This window comes from Adiantum capillus-veneris, chromosome 20 (genome assembly GCF_014529385.1).
Source record: "Adiantum capillus-veneris isolate H3 chromosome 20, ASM1452938v2, whole genome shotgun sequence".
Classification (NCBI taxonomy): domain Eukaryota; kingdom Viridiplantae; phylum Streptophyta; class Polypodiopsida; order Polypodiales; family Pteridaceae; genus Adiantum; species Adiantum capillus-veneris.
Window position 1 is genome coordinate 94834766 of NC_140950.1, and position 20819 is coordinate 94855584.

Genomic DNA, 20819 nt, shown 5'->3' on the forward strand with positions numbered 1-20819 from the left:
ATTCAACGAGGGAAGGAGAAGAATAAGAAGAAGATTGTTTTAATGTCGTAGGAAACTATCCCAAGAGACCTTAAAGAAAGCCCAGGGTGAATCTCGTGGCTTGGTGGTAAGGAGGAGAGTAGAGAAGTTGAAGGAATGTGGAGGAGGGAAGATGAAGGCCCGTGGTGAGAGCTCGAGGTGGGGAGATTGGGAAGAAGAAGGTGTAACATTTAATGGCCTAAAATCTTTTGTGTAGCGGAATTTAGCATGAACATAGTGGGCATTTCATTAGAGTTGATTCCTAATGAGAATTACAAGAGTGCTTGGGTGGAGAGAGCAACAAAAAGCATAACACCTAGTTAGATAGTATCGACAATACTTTCAAAAGAGAGAGCAATTAAGCTATTGACAACAGTTGAGGACCGGATTTGCATGGAGCCGGTCCCCCCTCCAAAAGGCTTTGTATTATGGTTTCTCCCATCAAGAGAGACATTGTACAATACAATTCTTTGTGTTCCTTCAAGACTAGCTAGTGCAATGAAGATGGAAGCTTCATACACCAAGCAAAACACTTAATCAAACACAACTTGAATTATCCCCGTTCTCAGACCCAAGACCTCACACACCTTCGAAGATGGTGAGAGCTAGCAGGGTATGAGAGTAGATTGAGAGGAAAAAGAAGTATCTTACGAGAAAGAAGTACATCTCCTCACATAATCACTCATATTAGCATAGCTTAGCTTAGTAATTAGCTTGGTAGAGAAGATGAGCATGCATTGAAGCTTGGCTCTTGGTTGGATTTGCATCCACATGCCAAGAGAGTGTTGATGTAGGCTTCTATCTCACAAGCTTGGAGTAGGTGATGAGCTCTCCATTAAAGCTTGGGAGGAGATAGAGTATTTTCCCTTCACACATGGTTAAGTGTGAGAGTGTGTGTGTCAATGCCAAGCAAAAATCAGCCCCCCCTCTCTCTTGGGCGAGCCCTAGCTGCTAAGTAAGTCTGGCTTTTGCCTCATTGGACCTCCCCAGGTCAAGCCAATAGGGATTAAGCAGCATAAGTGATAGCCTTCTGACATGTGTCCCCCTTTCCCCTTTTGTGAAAGCTTTAGGTAATTAAATAATTAAACTAAACTCTCATTGGACCCCTTTGCCTCCTGGCCAATAGGAAGCAGGCAAGCCATGGGGCTCCTGAATGCTCATTGGACCCCTTGGGAGACTGCCCAATAGTCTTCTAGGATACTTAATTCTTATTGGTTTCTTTTATTAAATGTTTTTAAATTAATTAGACTAGATTTACTCTAGCTTAATTCTCATTGGTCCACTTCAAGGGTCTTCCAATAGGAATTGGGCACACCTTGTGGGCATCTGGCCTAGGGAGCTGACATGTGTCCCTCATTCCCTTTGTGTAAAGGGAGCCTGTGTGTGTGTGTGTGGCTTTCTCTCTCATCCCCTAGCTTTGGGGCTCGCCCCCTCCCATGTAGGGATGTAGAAAGACTTTTTGGGCACACACTAAGCATCCAATTTTCCCTAGGGTTGACCTTTGGACACAACCTTTGAATTTTGGAACCTTAGCATTTTGGAAGTCTTAATGGGCTGAACCTTAGGGTCTTTTTGGCCCATTGTTTCACATGGCTCTTTTGCAGATGGCCCCCCCCTTTGGATCCCTATTTTCCCTCCTTTGGATCCCTACTGTGGCCGGTCTGCTAACTTAACCAATATTCTAGCTTTTTCTCCCTTGGCACTTCCCCACATTAAATGATCAGTTTAATATGAGAAAATCATTTAGGAGAATTAGATATTGATTATTATGACAGAAGGCATCTCTCTCTCTCTCTCTCTCTCTCTCTCTCTCTCTCTCTCTCTCTCTCTCTCTCTCTCTCTCTCTCTCTCTTGCTTAGGCGCGCGCCTAAGCAAGGCAGAAGACAAGCAAGGAGAGCATAAGGGGTGAAAGCTCTCGGGAAGAATATCAACCACAAGCGAAACCTTGAGCTTGAAGGATCTCCATAGCTCTCCCTCATACTCAATTTGTTATCTCTCTCTCCATCGACTTAACGAAGTAAGCAAGAGAAAAGAAGGAAGGGATTGAAAGGAGAAGAATGCTAGAGAGCAGGAGCTTTGCGGAGCTCTCGAAGGCAACTAACGAAGGTAATTTTTGGCAATCAAAGAAGGAGCTTTGCGGAGCTCATGAGGGCAATTAAAGCAAGAAAAACGATCTACAGAGAAGCTTCATCATCATCATCAATTTAAGTTTTGCTAATCATGATTGATAAGTCATGAAGCCATTAATAGCCCGCTTAATCTTGTAAAGGGAGCTTAAACTCCTAGGTTTCAATTAACCCTAGTGATCACACCGTTAGTGGCCCACCTTTGCTAGTTGTACCTACAATTTATTGATGATTGCGGTGATTGAAAGAGCTTTCTCTCTAAACTGTTCTCTCACACACACCTCTCACAGCCAGAGGCCCCGCGCCTTCCCGGCTCATGTTTCGAATGCATATCCCCCAACAACGTGAACTCGTTGTGAACTAGATGTGAACTTCCCAAGCTAGGTGCATCGTATTATGGAGGTGCGGATGTGAACAGAGCATAAGTGAACTTGGTGTGAACTAAGATCGTGGGTGGACCAAACTACTCTATATAATGTTACCATTTTCCTTGCATAACAAAATGTGTGCACAAACGTAGTGGTAAGACATGTGCCTAGGGAGGTCATGGGTTCAAACCCCACCCAACCCGTATTTATTCCCCCAAACGGATCAGGCAACCCACGATAAAAAATGACCTAGGACCACCGATCCTCTCCAAAACGGAGATGTCAAATAGTTTCGAGGTCAGCCCCTTGTCCATCTTCTTTTGGAATGGACCAACAGGGTTGATTTTTTACAAAAAATTTACTTGTTTTTTGGTTTTTTGCGATTTTTCTACGAGTAAAAATGTGAGATGACTTGCAAAAATTGCACTATATCAGTAAAAAAATATGTCAAAATTTTGAAATATACAGGACATGGATGCTGATCAAAAATCAACCGTGGATGGATGATATACCTTTTTAGTCTGAACCTAGCCTTGAAATGGACATATGCAAAGCCCTTATTGATTATCCAAAGTTGCAAAGAAGTCCCCAATAAAGAATAAATGCAAAAGAAACCCAAACATAAAATTTGTTGCCCATTGTGTTGTCCACAACGTGAGATGTAGATCCAATCATTTTGTGCAAACTGGCATCTACAACAATGTGCACCTAGGTACCATTGCATAGATAACCTTAGGTAGAGGGTGGTAGAACACGATTCAACCTTTGAGTTACAATGGGTCTCAGGTTGTTGCAGGTGCATAGGCACTTCTTTGAGGTAGAGCATGGACAAGCCATCCTTTAGTGTAATGAAAATGGCCTATAAACTTTGAGAATAGCGGAATTAAGAGAATTAAAGTGAGCATTTTTGTGGGATCACTTTGAGAACATAGAGGGTGAACTTAATTGATGGTAGCAACATAAACATAGTGCTCAATTAACTTGGCATGAACAATACTTTTGCAAGAGGAAGAGTATTAGAGAAATGATAATAGTTGAGGACTGGATTTACTTGAAGCAGGTCCCCCCTCCAAAAGGAATTTGTATTATAGATTCTCCCATCAAGAGAGACCTGGTACAATAAAATCTTCATGTTCCTTGTGACCTTGGTATGCTATGAAGATGGAAAGCTTCATGCATGACGAGCATAACATAAACTTTGCAAAAAGCATTAACTATGCCAAGCCTCACTCCCAAGGCCTCAAACACCTTCGAAGGTGGAGAGAGCTAGCGGGGAATGAGGGTAGCAAAGAGGAAGAAGAATCATCCATAGGAGAAAGAAATATTTCCTCACTTATCATCGCTCTTCTTGCTTAGCATAGCATAATAGCATAGTAATGAAGATGAAGAAGATTGCAAGCTTAAGCATTGAAGCATGGCTCTTGGTTGGATTTTACACTCCATAGCCAAGAGTGTTGGTGTAGGCTCTCCACTTCTCAAAAAGCTTGCAGAGGAGATGGAGCTCTTGAACTTTGCACTCCACACAATGAGAGAATGTGTTTGTGTGTGTGTGGGAGAGTATACCCCCTCTCATGCTTGGTCCACCTCCCTCTCTCTCTCTCTCTCTCTCTCTCTCTCTCTCTCTCTCGCGTAATATTTAATTATATCATTTGGACATGTGTCGTCTTATTCCTCTTTGAGAGAAAGAACTTAATTATTTATTTTGATGTATCTAAATTCTCATTGGACCCCCTTAAAGCCTATCCAATAGGATTCAAGCACATCATGAGGGCCACATGTGGAGGATTTTGACGTGTGTCTTTTATGCTTCTTAAGTCATTTGGTTTGAATTGAACACTTCAAACACTTAGTTAATTAAGCATGGAAACGGTTTATTCCTCTTGAGAGTTTATCTTTGAATTAAACACCTCAAGAACCTTAATCATTTAAGCATGAGAATCACCTCAAGCTTGGGCAAGGTTCCCACAACACTTTAAGCACTTTAGTTAGCAAGCCGACAAGCACGTCATGCTTGGGTAGGATTCCCACCTCAAGGTCACCCCTATCTTACCTAAGGTCAAAGGACTTTTTAACACTAACTTTTGGAGGTCTTTAATGAAGCTAACGCTAAGTTCTTTTAAGATCCATTAGATGCACGTTGCTCTTTGATAAACTACCCTATTGAGATGTAACCATCTCTCCTCTTGGTCCCTTGATGAGGTAAATCTAGAAGCACTTATTGCACATTGCTCTTTGGTAGACCATCTCCTTTTGGACCCCTATTGAGATGCAAACATTTCTCCTTTTGGTCCCCTATTGGGATAGGTCTAGAAGCACATATCTATATCCTAACTCTTGTTCCTCTTTTATCTTCCCATATTAATTGATCAGTTTAATATGATAAAATCATTTGGTAAAGTTAGATATTATATTTTATGACATTTAGCCTAGAGATTTTTTTAAAGGCACTCATACATATTGAAGATGCATTTCCTTCAAGGCTCTCCAAAACGCTTTTATCTCACCTAAGTGACCAAGTTTAAGAGCCTCACTTTTGAGGGTGCTTCATCTAGCAATGGGTAGAACAAAGTCATAGACTATAATTTGGAGGACATCTATGTAGAATACGTTTTTTATTCTCTAGGCCATACAAAAACATCTATCCCCTAAGCCATACAAAAACATCTTTTATCTTGCCTCCCATATAGGTTTGACATTCACATACAATCAACAATGAGAAAAAATAGGGCTAAGCATCGTGTTGTTGAGTCGGCATTTATGGTTGCATAGCAAAAAAAGAATGCTATTGTTGACATTTCCAATGCTTCTACAAGAAGCAAGCTTGCTGCCACACCTGCTACTTCTTCAAACATCAAATAAATATAATAAGTCTGGTGATTAAAAGAGAAGAAGCTAAAATGTAATTATTGTAAGGCAAATGATTATCTCATCAAGGAATTCCCTAAGCTGAAGGCTAAAGTGTCTCAAAAGAAAGAGGCAAAATGTAGCCATAGCAAAGGCTTCTTCCAATGCAGATTTGGCAAATGTTGTGAAGGACAATGGGCTTTAGTGTGCAATATCATTATGAACCATCTGTTCATGATGCATGTATTGCAAAATTTAATGTGGATCATGTGTGGTACTTTGACAATGGTACAACTAAGCACATTACATCTCATCGTGATTTGTTCGCCTCTCTTGAGAATGTCCCTAACAGGAATACTATCATGTGTGCCAACAATGCCTTTTATTTGTTTAGGGGATTGGGAAGATTGTGCTTATAGCTACAAGTGGCAACTCTCACACTTTTGGATGATATGTATGCACCTAGGATCAAGAAGAATCTTTTTTTCTATGACTACATTTATGGAACTTGGTCATGTAGTCAAGTATATGGATGATAGACTTGCTTCATCTCAGTTTTGGTGATACTATTGTGGCATCTCGCACATTATTTCATGGGCTGTAAGAAGTTAATACATGCAAGAAATATGTGGAACATTCAACATGTGCAATTTCTCTTTCAAAGGCCATTTCTGATGCAAAAATTTGGCATGCTCATTTTGATCATATAAACTTTGCCAGTTTGCTACATTTACGGAAATCAGATATGGCTGCTTTGTTGCCTCCTCTTTAGGCACCATTGACGCATATATATATGACGGTTTCATTTTGGAAAAAAATGCAATGTTCTAAGTTTTCAAAGGATGGTACTCAACAAATTGCAACTTGTACATTGTGATGTTTGTGGTCTAATGCACACCCCTTCTTTTGGGAGTCATTTGCACTTTGTAAGTTTCATTGATAACTCTAGCATGCGTTGGGGCTGTATGGGCTTAAGGCAAAGTCCAAAGTATTCATGTGCTTCAAGGAATCTTGTTTATGGCTAAACATGTATACGGTCGTAGTGTGGGCACCCTGCATTTTGATCGAGGGGGTGAGTGTATGTCCAAAGAGTTCAATGCATCCTGGCTAGTCATGGGATAAGACAACAATGTACACCATGATATACCCCTCATAAAAATGGCATTGTAGAGAGGAAAATCATCTTACTTATGGAGATGGCACAATCCATGGTCAAAAGACAAGATTTTCCCCACGTGTTTTGACATGAGATTTTCATGTGTATTGTGCACGTACTAAACATGTGTCCCACTAATGCATCGCAATCTATCACTCCTTATGAAGCTCAATATGGCAAGAAGGAATTCATTGGTCATTTGTGTTTATTTGGTTGCTCGGCTTATGCTTTAGTGAAGCAAAAGCTCAGAAAATTGGATGATAAGGCTATGAAACATCTATTTATTTATTTTTAATAGTGTAGAAAACAAAGGTTACAGGTTGTATGATCCACAAATGAAGAGTATCTTGATTTGTCGAGATGTTGTTTTTGTGGAAGATGTAGTTCATCCCTTGTTAGCATGTACCAAGGAGATAGATATGAGCTCACAAAATGTATATGATACATCATTGCCTCTATTTAATGGTGGGACTCTGGGAGTACGCATTCAAGTTGTAATTGTTCGGGTGAAGGCGTTGCGCCTTTTACCCAGGGCTAAACGTTCAATGTCCGGTTGCCCATTATGTGTACATACTTTATTCTTTATATACCAAAGAATAAGGGGCTCCTCTCGTTCTGGAGGTTGCTCCACCCACACAACATCACGTTCTTACTTCTCCCCTTCCCTGCATGCACTCGCACGCATAGCACGCTCACAAATGGTATCAGAGCCGTGGTAGCAATCACGGCGTGGCAAACCCCCTCCCCCTCTCCATCAAGCTCTTGACAGAGAAGATGGAGCTCGGTCATTGGCGGCAGTAGATCCAACATGAAGAAGTCCAATGGGAGGAGATTCATGCGGATCTCGGAGCTTGTAGCTCTAGGTACGCATGCAACCCCTCTTGAGAAGCTTGGAATCTTGATATATAATGTATCTTTGCAGGAAATTGGGTGGCAATACTAATATGTACAAAGAAACTGGTGAGAGACTCTCTCAACCTACGTCCATTGGCTCACTCAGTCGATCTACATGCAACCGTATCGGCTCTAGTGATAGGCGAGCATGTATATCCATGATAGAGCCTCGGGGGCTTCACCGTTCAGTACCCCAGGTGTATTAAAGGAACCCCTCTTTTAACATGTCTAAATGAATAAAATGACCCCTTATTGTAGGATTTTTTTAAAAATTAAATATAAAAACCCCTTATTTTAATGTATCTCTATTAAATTTCCTAATTTTTTTGCATTTTCAAATCCCTCCTTTCGAACTCACGTTATACATAAAACATGATTACATAGTGCACCCCCCCCCCCCCCCCCCCCCCCTCGAGGATAGAGCCTGCATGTAAACCTCGCAAATAACTTTGTATGGTCTGCAAATCTTCACAATGCATCATGCTAGTGTCATGTGTCTCTAGGGAGCATACCCGCTCTACCTCTGCTTGCACAGACTCTGACAACACCTGCTATGTCTCACTAGAGAACTGTCACTCTATCGTTGTCTCTATAGAGTCTATTGTGAGCAGGGTGGAGCTCACCCATGAAGGAGACACATCTCCTCTCTCTTTGAACGCATGACAGCAACAAATGATTGAGACCATGTCATCTTGTACCTCAGATACATGCATAAGATATACCAAGCCACTATGGGCTCCCCTGGAATCACTAATGATCCGCAATACATCTGGAATGATTTCTCTCTAAACAGTGTCTAACACCCATAATTTGCTAATTGTCTCGCTGATCAAGCTTTGTCTCAGTTGAGGAACATAGTGCACATGTTGTAGCATATATGATGCACCACTACGCAATGACAAGCTAACATATTTTTCACCTTCAATGTCAAACTTTGAACCATCATCCAATTGTACACAACGAAAGGTCCCACTAGAGAATGTGTTGAACCACTCACAATGTGGTGTGACGTGGAAAACTACATTCTCATCTAGCAACCAACAAGGAAAATTGTCACCTCTCTCAAAGACATGTAAGCAGGAGGAATGCTAAAGGCAAACAAGACATCACCGTCATTGGCATATAAAGCCATTTCTCTAGCATGTGTCAAAATATCTTCATCTCGCATAGATCTCCATTGATGCCTCATACATCTGAAATAGCAGTGCCTAATGTGCCTTGTGTGACCACAATGCTAACAACGCAAGTATCGTCAACTACGAGACGGTCATCTCTCATGAGTTTTCACTGTAGACTCCGATTGCCACACATGTCTGCTATATGGATGCCAAGAAACCAAATTCATATATGCGAGAGAGCTTGGTCTCCCCTATAACCTGAGCAAAACCTCAAGGAAAATCTCAATTATAAACCATGTCAAATTGGCAACAAAGTGGGAGATCACTCAACCACTACAGACTCATAAAAATCATGTTGAATCACATCAAAACTGATGCTAGCGTATGCATAAAATAGCTCCACAATTTTCTACCTACAAGCATACACTCTAGGACAATTTTCTACCTACAAGCATACACTCTAGGACAAACATCTCAATCGAGCGTAAAGCGCATAACCATATATGCAAGTAGTGAGAAAACACACTCAAAACTCATCTCACAAGAAAACTGACTGCAAAAGTCTGCAAAAAACCTATAAAGCTTGTGATTTGTAGTCACACGAGCATATGCTACTAACAAAACCTATGAAAGTAACAATAAGACTCGACCACTAAACCATCAGAGAGTATTGTAGATTTGCGTAGAGCTTCCCATGAAAATTGAAAAAAAATTAAAAAATCTCACCAAAACCTCATAGAGCATGAATAAACACTCAATGTCTCAGTAGACAAATCCACATATGGTATACATGCACTGCCAAAGCCAAGCAAACTGGCTCACTCCTGCGTTAGGAGAAATATGGACTTTGCATGGGCCTTGTAAGAAATCCTAATTTTTAGGGATTAAGGCTAATGTTGTGTAGGGTTAAGGGGAGAAGGGCATTCAAGAAGGTACTTTTGAGTAGGCTTTTTTAGCCTTTTTTAAAACAAATGTAGGATGTGGACCTAAGAGGTTACTTTCTCTCTCTAGCTTTTTGAAAGTGAAGGGAGTAAAGGGGTGTGGCCACATTAGCAAAAATGTGGGTCACTAAGAGCCAAAATTTGTTTTTTCTTTTAAACTCATTTTTACTTATTTTTTACTTAAATTTCCTCCCCAACATATATACATATCCAAAATTCATTTTTTGACCCTTCTTCCATTTTTTCAAAATCTTTTTTCCAAAAAAAAAAAAACACTTTGTTCTCTCCTCCCTCCTCTCTCCCTCCCTCTCCCTCCATGCCCCTACCTTTCTCCTCCTCCCCTCTCACTCCCTCTCCCCCCTGCCCCTTTCTCTCCTCACATCTTCCTCCCTCTCCCTCACCCTCTCTCTTTTCATCCTTTGCTTCCTCACACAAAAGCTGCCATGGTGCTTACGTACATCACAAATCGTTTGCTTCCACCACCACATACTCCACATACCAAAAGCATACATATTTGCTTGCCCATGACGTTTGCACCAAAGGCCGCATGTGAGGGTGATCAAAGGTCATTACAAGAACATCGTGTCGCCGGTGAGACGAATGTTGACATTTGGGTGGATGACCATTTGTACCCTTACGATCCTATAAGCCCCTTCCATCCATCCTTTAATAGCATGCAAGAAAAGGATGCCCACATTATGAAGCTTGCCAACACCATCACATGTCATAAAATCTAATATCTAACCAACCCAAATGATTTTTTCTCATATTAAACTGATCATTTAATGTGGGATAATAGACGAGAACAAGGGTTAGAATATAGACAAGTGCTTTTGGGTCTATCTCAACACGGGGCCAATGGTATAGGGACCCAAATAAAAGATGATCTATCAAAAAGCAAGGTTAGCTAATGGAGCTTAAAGATCTTAGGGTTAGATTCATTAAAGACCTCCAATGGCTAGTGTTAAACGTCCTTTGACCTTAGGTAAGCTAGGGTTGTGCTTGAGGTAGGAACCCGGCCCAAGCTTGAGGTGTGTGTCGTGCTTGCAAAGTGAGGTGCTTCTCATGCTTGTTGTGACTAAGGTGCTTGAGGTGCTTGCCGTGCTTGCTGACTAAGATGCTTGAGGTGCTTAATGACTAAGGTGCTAAGGTGCTTCATGACTAAGGTGCTAAGGTGTTCAAAAAGTCAAATCTAATCCCTACTCATGAGGGGGCAAGCCCTAATTGTAGGGGCTAGAGAGAGAACACACACACACACTCACATAAGGCAAGCTTGGTACCAAGAAGGCAAATAGCACACTTGTCAATCTCCTCCTCATGTTTCCCTCATGGTGTGCCTAAAGCCTATTGGTTGGCCTCCCAAGGGGTCCAATGATAAATTAGTTAATTCAATTAATTGTTTTTTCATTTATCAAGTCCTCTCTCTCAAAGGGGAAAGGGGGACACTTGTCCCAAGCCTACCCTTGTTGCTAGATATACCTCTTACATGTGATTGGCTAGGCTTGGAGGGGTCCAATGAGCTTCAAGCATGAGCTACAAGAGGGGGTCGACCAAATCAAGAAGGGGGGTTTCTTGGGGGGTATACTCTCCCACACACACTCACACACACACACACACACACACACACACACTCATACACACTCTCATTGGTGAAGTGCAAAGTGCAAGAGCTCCATCTCCTTCTCCACGCTAGTAGAGAAGTTGAGAGCCTACACCAACACTCTTGGCTATGAAATGCAAATCCAACCAAGAGACATGCTTCAATGCTTAAGCTTGCCATCTTCTCCATCTTCATTACTATGCTATTATGTATGCTAGCAAGAAGAGTGATGATAAGTGAGGAACTACTTCTTTCTCCTATGGAATGTTTCTTCTTCCTCTTCCCTAACCTCATTCCCCACTAGCTCTCTCCACCTTCGAAGGTGTTTGAGGCCTTGGGACTGAGGCTTGGGATAGTTAATGATTTTTGCAAAGTTTATGTTATGCGCGTGATGCATGAAGCTTTCCATCTTCATTGCATCACCTAGGTCACAAGGAACACAAATATTGTATTGTACCAAGTCTCTCTTGATGGGAGAATCTATACTAAAAATGCCTATTGGAGGGGGGACCGGCTCCACATAAATCTGGTCCTCAACTGTTGTCATGTTCTCTAAACTCTCTCTCTTGCAAAAGTGTTGTTCATGCCAAGTTAACTAAGTACTAAGATTATGTTGCTACCGTCAATTAATTTCACCCTCTATGCTCTCAAAGTAGTCTCACAAAAATGTTCTCTCTAAATCTCTTAATTCCGCTATTCTCAATGTTCATAGGCCATTTCCATTACATTGGAAATGGAAATTACATTACATTACATTGGTATCAAAGCATTTGGTTTTGCTTTTCTTACTTAAGAAGAGAGGTCCTTAAGTAGCCTACTAATGGTTGATTTTTCTAATTATATTAGGGTAAGTGGGAATGGGATCTATTATCGATTTTGTTGAGCCCACTATGTGGGATATGGTGCACACCTCGGGAGCTTTGGTATTTATAATGGGGTCTTTTTAGACTTGCCTATGGCTTTACCATTATTGAACCACAAGAAGTCTAAAAGAAGCTATCCCTCGGCAATTTTGCAATATTAGACCCACTCCACTACTCTATAATTAACCAATTCGAGTAGATACGTAAGTGCTGATTTTCAAAGGCTAAGAGGAGTAGCAACTAAGGTTTTGAATTGCCAAAGAATACACTAAGCAAACACACAAATTCTATTATCACGGCTGACAATAGTCAAGAGAGTAGAATGAACATTGATAACTTTGATTTTGCACATAAAGGTGCTAATGATGATGCCCCCATGTTTGTCAATTATCTTGTTACCAGGTTTCCGCACGCTATGGGCAACCCTACTTTGCAATCGGAAGTTACTCAATAATTTCACTCTTATGGGATTTCCCGTCCTCTCCAAGAGGAGAGCGAGCTTAGGAGGCCTCTTGATGAGACCCCCAAAAGAAAACTCTCTCCCATACGAGAGGAGGAATCCAAAGAACAAGAAATTATTGAATCCCTAAGTTCGTTTGAAGATGTGGCTCCACGAACACAGTGATCTAGACGGTTGCCAACTCCTCCCAAGAGGAAACGGTCAACCCATATTCCTTCTCCTCCTCACTCCAAAAGGGAAGAGACAAAGGAAGAAAAGGGCAACAAAGAGGTCACCCTCTTCTCCTTCTTCTTCATCTTCCTCCTCTTCAAATGAAAGCTATGGCTATTCTCCTAGACAATACAAGAGGGGAGGACATCGTAAATCATACCCTGCATGGCAAAGGTCACAAAAGCTCAAGATGTTCAAAGAGGGAGGAAAGGTTATCTCTTTTCTCACCTATGATGGCACCGTTGGTGCTACCAACAAAGTATTGGCCTTCATCCAGAAATTTGATACGACCTTTGGAGATGAGGGCTTCATGGAGTCCTCCAAGCTACACCATGTAGCTATGCACTTCCAAAAATCGGCTCATCAATGGTGGGCTAGCCTTCGTGGCAACGGCGAAGCCCCAAAGACATGGAAAACTCTACGAGTTTCATCATGAAGCAATTCCTTGCAAGCGATCCAAAGGACAAAGTGCTTACCAAATGGTACAGTTTGAAGCTTCTCTCCCATGAGTCTATCCACAAATACGTGGACAAGTTTCGGGATTTACATCTCAAGTCTACTGTCTTCCAAAAGATAGACTTCACTGAGCAAAAGCAACAATTTTGTGCAGGATTACGTGAAGAGATGGCCGAGTAAGTAAACTCCCAATGGCCTGGTTCTATCACCAAAGTAATCCACCCCACCATGGTTGCTTTTCTCATCAATTTCTAACAACGGGCTAGACGGAATTTCAAGCCCATGGAAAGCAAAGAAAAAAATGATGCAAAGGGCAAAACCAATGCCTAAAATTCTTCCCAAGGCAATTCCAATAACAACAACAACAATAATAATAATAATCGGTCCAAGGAGAAGGGAGTGTATAAAGGTAAAAACAAACTCTCTCCTTAAGATCTTGAAGCTTTTTGCAAGGACCATAAATGTTTTAAGTGTGGGAAGCAAGGACACGGCTAGCGTTCTTGCCCCAAGAGAAATGCCCACAATGAGACTCCTAGAGCTTCCACTCCAAAATAGGATGCTCATTGCAAAGGATCACCTCTCTCCTATGCTTGGGGAAAGGTAAGGGAACATGATGCCTTCATCTTGTTTGACCCTGGATCTACTCACAACTTCATATCAACGGAGTTGGCCACCAAGTTGGGCATTCAAGCTTTCGAGATGGGAGATGTTGTAACTGTCAATACCTCTTTCAAGGGACAGCAAGCCTCCGTTACTCACTTGATTGGGAAGTTGAGGCTTCATGTCTAAAGCTATGTCGACAAAGAAGACTCCTTTATCTCTCCTTTTTAACATGAGGATGCTATCCTAGGGGCACCATGGTTGAACCGCATGGCAACCAACATGAAGTTTCCTGAAAGGAGAATCTACTTCACTTATAGGGGAAAGAACATGTATATAGATGCTAGTGAGTCTAGTCGTACTATACTACTTGTCAATCCTCCTTCTTTTGATAAATCGATGAAGAGCTCAGTTTTTGTGTAAATGATTTTTGTCAAAGAGTCCCTAAAAGATCCTAATGTTTTACCAAATGTAAATGGAAGAGTTAGACTTGTCTAATTTTATAAAAGGATTCCAAGATGTGTTCATCGATGATATCCCTATGGACTTCCCTCCAAAACAAGGGGATGATGAACATTGAATTGAGCTCCTACCAGAAAGCTCACCACCTAATAAGCCTCCTTATCGAGTTTCCCAAGCTCAACAAGAGGAGATCTTGAGGCAAGTACAAGAATTGGTAGACAAAGGGATGGTGAGGCCTAGCTCCTCCCCCTTTTGTTATGCAGTCCTTTTAGTGCAAAGGAAAGATGGTACATACCGTATGTGTGTGGACTATCGAGCACTAAACCATATCACTATCAAAAATAGATTTCTTGTGCCTTGGGTAGAAGATCTGTTTTGATAAGCTACAAGTCTCTACCCACTTCAGTAGGATTGACCTTAAAAGTGACTATCATCAAATAAGGATAGTGGATGAAGATATCCTAAAGACCCCGTTTCGTACAACGTTGGTCTTTATGAATATCTAGTCATGCCTTTTGGCTTGACTAATGCATTATCCACGTTCAATTGTCTAATGGAGAAGATCTTTAGACCCTATCGCAAATTCACTTCAGTGTTCTTTGATAATATCATCATCTACTCCAAGTCCTTGGAGGAACACAAGCAACATCTCTAAGTGATTTTTCAAGGATTGAGGGAGAACAAGCTTTTTCTCAACCAAAAGAAAAGAAATTTTTTCCTTCAAGAGATTCAATACTTAGGTCATATTATCTCTCAAGATGGTATCCGTATGGATCCATCAAAGTTAGAGGTAATAAAAGCATGGCATAATCCAAGGAATATACATGAGCTAAGAAGCTTTATTGGAATGTGTACATACTATAGACACTTCATAGAAAAATTCTCTCAAATAGCAGGACCATTACATGACTTAACAAAGAAGAATGTTAAGTACTCATGGACTGCTAAGGAGAATAATTCTTTTGAAAAGTCCTTATGCTTTTGGATCTCTCAAAGCCATTTGAGGTCCAATGTGATGCTTGTGGTGAATGCCTTGGAGCAGTCTTGCTCCAAGCAGGTCATGCCATAACATATGAGAGTTGAAGGCTCAATACGGATGAACAGGTCTTGGGCATTTATGAGAAAGAGCTTTAGCTGTTCTACATGCCCTAGACACATGGAATCACGATCTATTGGGGACTCCATTTATTTTACAAACAGACCACCAAAGTCTCAAGTACTTCATGACGCAAACCAAGATTTCCAACAAACAAATCAAGTGGGAAAATTTTCTTTCGCAATTTAATTTTCATACTGCTCACATTGCTGGTAAGCACAATCAAGTGGCCGATGCACTTTCATAATGACCAAAAGTTAATGCGGTGTCTATAACAACTCACAATGATCTTTATTCTATGATAGATGAGTATGCTACTGACCTTGACTTTCGAGACATAATGTCAGCCCTTGCTTTGGGGAATAAAGAGGAACCATTCACCTTGCAGGATGGTTATCTTCTCCACGGCAATGGGCTATATGTTACCCACTCTCTTCATGGGAAATTCATGTATGAATCCCATGCTCCTCCCTATGCAGGGCATAGAGGCATTCAACCTACTCTTTGAATAGTAGAAACATACTCCTTTTGGCCTACCATGAAAGTGGACATACAAGAGTATGTTTCAAAATGTGTACTATGCTAAAAGACTAAGTATGATAGAGGGAAGCAACCTGGATTACTCCAGCCATTGCCAATCCCTAATTCACCATGGGAGAGTATATCCATGGATTTTATCTTTGAATTACCCAAGTCTATCCATGGGAATACGGGAATATGGACAATAGTCAACAATTTTAGCAAGCAAGCACACTTTATTCATGTCAAAAAGACTATTAAGGCACACCAAATGGCAACTCTCTTCATATCTCATATTTTCAGACACCATGGATTGCCAACATCCATCATATCAGATAGAGATCCTAGAATGACCAGTAATTTTTGGAAGGTCTCTTTAAAAATCTAGGTACAAGATTGAATTTCTCTTCGGCCTATCACCCACAAACGGATGGCCAAAGTGAGATAGTCAATCTTACGATACTTGATCTACTAATTTAAAGACTTATCTTACAGAAGTAGATCAACGTTCACAATTGGAAAAGTACTTACCTCTTGTAGAGTATGCGTACAATAACATTGTCCATACTTCTACGGGAAAATCACCTTTTGAAATCATTGAGGGAAGACCTAAAAGTCCCTTGCTACTTAAATTACATGGGAAGATCTTCGTTGTCGATGAGTATAGCCATGACCTACAACCATATTTTCAAAAGATTAAGGAGGCTATATCCATCTCTCAACAAAGGCAAAAAGTTGCTTTTTGACAAGTACAGAAGGGCCTTAAGGTTCAAAGAAAATGATTTGGTCTTACTTAAGTTTCTCAAGGCTCGGTTGAGGCAAACAACGCGGCGCAAAAATCTTACGCGCCATCAAAAGTATTATGCTAAACTAGCAAAAAGATACTATGGTCCTTTTCAAATTTTAAATCCAATCAATGAGACGGCTTATCAACTCAAGTTGCCCAGCCATTTCCTCATACACAATGCTTTTCATGTGAGCCTACTTAAGCCCTACAAAGGAGAGCCACCAAGTGAACCAATTATCAAAGACCCTCCCGAAATCGAAGACCAAGAAGAGGTGCTACAACCCAAATCTATCCTTTGGCATGAAGACAAGGTACTACAAAATGGTAAGATTCTCCGACGGTATCTTATTAAGTTCAAAAATTATCCTTTTGAAGATGCTAGGTGGATGCAAGGAATACATCTTAAGGACAGTATGAACCTTGCCAATGCTTACAATGCTACATTAGAGCAAGCCAATGACCAATGTTTTTTTCTTATAAGACCAATTCTCTTTTTATCGTGCAAAAATTTAAATAGTATGCATGCTTAGAATCACGTTTGTGATGACGATGTCTCTCAAACACCAAGTAGAAGTTGTCACTCTACTTGGGAGAATGAAATGGACTAAAGAGCAGACATGCTTGCGGCAGCTATGTCTCCCAAGCACCAATGGATTAGTCATTTATCTTGGAAAGATTTCGTAGGGTAAAAAGGGATCCTCTACCCACTAAGAAACATTGACTAGTGACTAAGGCTTTATCTCTTCTACCTCATAGTCAAGGACGACTATGATTTCAAGAGAGAGGTAATGTCATAAAATCTAATATCTAACCAACCCAAACGATTTTCTCATATTAAACTGATAATTTAATGTGGGAGAATAGACAAGAACAAGGGTTAGAATATAGACATGTGCTTTCGGGTCTATCTTGACACGGGGCCAATGGTAAAGGGACCCAAATGAGAGATGATCTATCAAAGAGCAAGGTTAGCTAACAGAGCTTAAAGACCTTATGGTTAGCTTCATTAAAGACCTCCAATGGCTAGTATTAAAACTCCTTTGACCTTAGGTAAGCTAGGGTTGTGCTTGAGGTGGGAACCCGGTCCAAGCTTGAGGTGCTTGTCATGCTTGCTGACTAAGGTGCTTGAGGTGCTTGTCATGCGTGATGACTAAGGTGCTAGAGTTGCTTAATGGCTAAGGTGCTAAGGTGCTCCATGACTAAGGTGCTTGAGGTTAAGGTGTTCAAAAAGTCAAATCTAATCCCTACTCATGAGGGGGCAAGCCCTAATTGTAGGGGCTAGAGAGAGAACACACACACACACACACACTCACATAAGGCAAGCTTGGCACCAAGAAGGCAAATAGCACACTTGTCAAGCTCCTCTTCATGTTGCCCTCATGGTGTGCCTAAAGCCTATTGGTTGGCCTCCCAAGGTGTCCAATGATAAATTAGTTAATTCAATTAATTGTTTTTGCATTTATCAAGTCCTCTCTCTCAAAGGGGAAAGGGAGACACTTGTCCCAAGCCTACCCTTGTTGCTAGATATACCTCTTATATGTAATTGGCTAGGCGTGGAGGGTTCCAATGAGATTCAAGCATGAGCTACAAGGGGGGGTCGACCAAAGCAAGAAGGGAGGTTGCTTGGGGGGTATACTCTCCCCACACACACTCACACACACTGAAGTTCAAAGTGCAAGAGCTCCATCTCCTTCTCCAAGCTAGTAGAGAAGTTGAGAGCCTACACCAACACTCTTGGCTATGGAATGCAAATCCAACCAAGAGCCATGCTTCAATGCTTAAGCTTGTCATCTTCTCCATCTTCATTATTATGCTATTGTTATGGCGGTTACGCCGCTAGCGGAAGCTAAATAGCGAGAACTCAACCAACAACAGAATTTGTCAGACGAGGACGAAGCTTGACCCGCAGGCGCATGGAAACAACTAGGTGGGTGTCAAATCACCTACTCGACCTTCTAATGACAATCACTACTAAGGAAATCAAATCTAAGTTCTAAAATACGCAAGTGACTGAAATCCGTACTACGAACGAATGCTATACGAAACAGGATCTAGAATCATTGAATCGATCTCAAACTCAAGGGGAAGTCTATACACTAGGTAAGAACAACACCCTTAAGACTTAAACTGCAAAATCAACCTATAACCACTCCGTGCGGTAAACGCGTATGAAGACAGGCCGAAAAATACAGGTGACCGAAACTTGACCCCGATGGTACTAATGTGTAGCTCTATTCGTTGTGGTTCTATAGATATGCTGCACGCTCTATTCCGACACACGAGTTGGAAGAAAACTCACACCGAAGCTCGTAGGAACTTACCACACATAGAAGCCAATAGCGCGCACTCTTGGTATCTGTGCGTAGCTCTCACCGTTGCTAACACAATGGCGGTGTCGCTTCTCCAATGGCGGCTCCGTAGCTCGCGTAGCAAGTAGATAAGACTCTCTCTCTCTCTCTCTCATTCTCTCTCAGACACAGTCACGGCGCTCAAAAAACTCACTTTGATTAATAATCTAAATCCCCTTAGGTTACAAAACTTTGGCTTATATACCTCAGCCTTGGAGGTGAGAACATCTCTAACTAATTACATCAGCAAGTGAAGTTACTTCGGAATTACAAGCTGGAAACTCAATTGAGTCCCGTTACTTAATGAATGGCTCAATTCAAAATCAATGTCGGAAAGACATTTATTACAATCAATGGTTACAAAAATGATGAGTGTGAGCAAAAATGTGGGTGCGATCCTCTGCTGGCTCAACACTCCCCCCCTCCGCGTTCATGTCGTCCCTGACATGACCTTTATGCTTGGTCAATAAAGTCCTGTCGTCTTGAGCATCTGCAAATGTGATTCGTATCGCAGGTTGCCGATGGTCAAGGTTGGGCCGAATATTTTGCTTTCGTGGGTGAAAAAGCCGGTGTAGAAAGCTTCTTCGAATGTTTGCATGTGGAAGCTAGGCAAAAACATAATCCTCTGGTATAGGAGGTGCAACACTTTTGGAGAAGGCTGCAATGAAAGATCATACATCATATCAGTCACCGTGTCGGCCGTCGATAGTAGACTCGAGGTCGTGGCTTTATCTGGCGCGAACACTTCAATGCAAGCTAAGAGAGTCCTGCAAATTTTCTTGAGCATCTGACACGAAAGGTCAGGAGAGCCAGTAAAGAGCTTGATGGTGCCCGTTAGGGTTTTCACCATGTAGGCTTTACCTATTCTCTCTCCTGCCTTTGGTCCTGGCATCCTTGGGTAATTAAGCCAATTTGGCTTCTTTTCTGCAATCCTGCCATGCTCTTTCCAGCTTCTGACTCTTGGCACCGGGCAGAAGGTTGCATCCTCCCGAATCTCCTTTGGTGCCTCTACCAAGTAGATGAGGTAGGCTGGGTATTTGTTCAGCCAACCTTTCCTCCATCTAGGCTGCGAATCTACAATCTTCTTTGATTGTTCCTCTTTTGTGATGTCGCCTTCGTAAAGAGCGACATACTGCTCCTCCTGTATTCTCTTTTTTGTTTTTATCACTTCAAACTTCATCAAAGGGAAAGGCAGGCTGGGTTGCATCCACTCTTCATGGAGCACTTTTGTGTCTAGTCCCTGAAGTCTAATGGAGATTAGGAGTCTCCTCTCCCATTCCATTTCCGCCTTGGCACTCTCCTCTGTTGACTTTTCTATTTGGTCATGGAGCCTTTGTTCTTCTTCTTCAGAGATTCCTGAAGTTGAGGCCACCTCTTGAACTAGGGCTGGATCTTCAATTGTGGTTGCCTCTCCAGTTTCTGGTAGCTCTATGGCTGCTCCACCTGATCCTTCTTGTGGTGTCTCTGTCTCTCTTCTTTGTTGCTCTTGTAGATCTTGGAGCTGTTTGCGGAGGGTCTCATTCTCTGTTCTTAGTGTTTGATTTTCTAAAGTGAGCCTCTCCTCTGCTGCCAATGATCCCTCCGCAATGTGCAACCTTTGCACTTGCTCTAATCGTAGCTCTCTTTGTAAGCTTCGGACCTGGTCTTCCAGAGCTGGTACAAGAGCTCCCTCTTGTTCGGTTCCTGCTCTGCTAGCTCTAGGGGTAGTCCTGAGTCTAGTGATTGTTCTTTCTTGGAGCTCGACTCTTTCCCTTAGCTCAATGAGCTCATCTTTAGCCGCCTCCAAGTCGTCTTCCATCCGCTCCCTTGCTTCCTGTGCACTTGTTACTTCTCTTGAGGCCTCAGCTAGCTGGAGTATCAAGCCGTCTCTCTCGTTTTCCGCATCGTAGAGTGATGCTTTATGACTTTCAGATTCAGTCATAGCATCCTCTAATTTCCTCTGCAACTCGGCTT